A 2,478-nucleotide genomic window follows, 5' to 3' on the forward strand; every position below is an offset into this window, starting at 1 on the left:
AAGTGTTAGAGTCACGTCTTCAATCCCAATGTGTATTAAGTCATAGCCTGTGCCCTTTCCAACATCTAGAATGCCAATATCTAAACAAATGAATGCAGGTAAAAATAAATAAATAAATAAATAACTTGTTCAAAGCCGGTAAGTGTTAGAGTCACGTCTTCGATCCCAATGTGTATTAAATCATAGCCTGTGCCCTTTCCAACATCTAGAATGCCAATATCTAAACAAATGAATGAAGGAATAAATGAATACATTAATATTTATAGGTGCAAGGGCATTCATCAAGGTTGGCTCTAAAAGGATCCCTATTATCTAGGGGAAGATCCCCTATGCTGAGAGCCTTCCCAGCAGTCAAAATGTGGGACTTTTTTTTGGCTGTTTTCACCCTGGTCATCCTTGCTGTAGATCAGCTCTCCTTCTGCCCCTGAGGATAAATCTTATTGATTATGTTGACATCAGCAATAAGCTCAGAATTGGTTCCTATCCGAGATGCATCCTTTGATAGTGATTTGTTCTTTCCTCTTTGTTCATTGGCTTTGGTTTGCTTTCCTTTCAGTAAGCAGAATGTAATTACACTTGGAGGCATTGCTTGAATTTCATTCCCCAGTGCCCCAAACTTTTTCTTCCAAATCAATCTAATCACAGAAAATGTCGAAGTTAAAATAGATCTGGAAGAAAAAGTAAAAGGATGTAACAAGAAAGTTGGGTTCCAAGGTTCTGAGTGGTTTTTTGCAAGGTCAAAGAGTTGCAAAGAGTACTAATAGAGTGGTATTGGGTAAGCCTCTGTGAGTCCCTGTTTTCCAAGTGTTTGATAAGTATTTGATTCCTAACTGAGGCTTTTTAGAGGTGGGGTTTAATAGAAATACGTTGTATAGAGGTGCATATAGGCTAATCACACTGTATGTATTGAATAAGTTTCTACTTATCTAAATGCCAATCTATCCACCTATTTGTTTGCATAATCTGAGTCCAGCAACTCTCTCTAAGGCTCAATTTCCTTACCTGTAATATGAAGATAGTACAACTGGCCTCGTGGTTTCCATCATGCTATTCTATTTGGATTCTAATGGCATAGCATCAACTGAAAAAACTTTGAAATCAGACAAAGCTGACTTCAAAACCAGTACTTTTGTCCGTAATCATGTATGGGAACTTTAACGACCATCTTCAACCATCTTAAACACTAAGAGACTCAATTTCTTCCTATGAAGACAGTATTACCTACCTTGCAAATTTTTGTAAGCATTTGAGCCAACATGCTGAAGAGTCAGCCGTATGCTACTCTAATCACCTTCACTCTGCCATCAATAATGAAAGCAGTTATCATTCTAGCATGGGAGACTGGAAAGTCTCTACAAAAGTAAGTTGTAAGTGATTAGTATTCCTGAATAGTAAGCTGAAACGATCATCACATAGAGACCCTGAATGCCTATTTCATTAACAAAACTGGAGAATGTTGTGAGGGACATAAATTAAAATAAGGCTGCACCCTAGCCACAGAGAGGTTGCAGAATTTAAGAGAAATCTAGCACTCTCTCAACATCAGTATTTTCTTGGGTTCCTCGCAACTGCAAATGCCAAGTCAGAGCTGCTCTACTATTGCATTAAGGATTAGTTTACAAGTGGGTTTGAGATATAAAGCCACTGAAGACTCAAGTTTACTATGTCAGGGCCTGGGGCCCTGGAGGTCACCTCTGGTTGTGGTCAACTCAACCTTTTCACCCAGTGTTTTGTAGGAGCATGTCCAACAGGTAGGCTATACTATATTATATTAATAACTTTTTTACACACCTGTCCAGAAGAGACCACCAGAACTGATCTCAGGACGCCTGACATCTCTGCTTGTCTTAGGTACAAGGACTTGGTTGTTCATGGACCCATTAGCCTAACTCAAGTTCCCTTTTTACCTGATCCCCTAACCCAGTGGTTCTCAGAGAATCATCTTCAGATTAACAGCATCAGCATTACTTGGAAACTTGTTAAAAATGCAAATTCTATGGCCTCATCCAGGTTCTCTGAATTCAAAGATCTGGGTCAGGGCTGAGCAAACTGAACATCTCTTCCAGATGCACGTGACACGTGCTGACATTTGACAACCACTGCACAACTCTCCACTCTGCCCTCGTGAACACAGTCCTTCACCAGCAAATCCCCACCTGAGCTCACCTCACCAATGAAAACATTGTCTCCAAACGTTTTCTTCACTTTTCTCACTTTAATTGAATGCTAAGTGGACTCTGACAAGAATACTCTTTTATTGCAACCTTCTCAAAGAAATTAAAAATGTATTTTTCAAAACCTTAAAAAGTATATTTTTTATTATAAAATAAAATACAGGGCAAGAAAGGCACACAAATTAAATGCATGACTTAATGACCTGTTGTAAGATGAATACTACCTATAATCTTCATTAACCATGTATGTCTCACAGTGATTTAACTGAATTGGTGCTTAGTACTCTCGTCTTTTCCAGGACTT

Source organism: Propithecus coquereli, unplaced genomic scaffold (assembly GCF_000956105.1).
Source record: "Propithecus coquereli isolate 6110/MARCELLA unplaced genomic scaffold, Pcoq_1.0 Scaffold67, whole genome shotgun sequence".
Taxonomy (NCBI): Eukaryota; Metazoa; Chordata; class Mammalia; order Primates; family Indriidae; genus Propithecus; species Propithecus coquereli.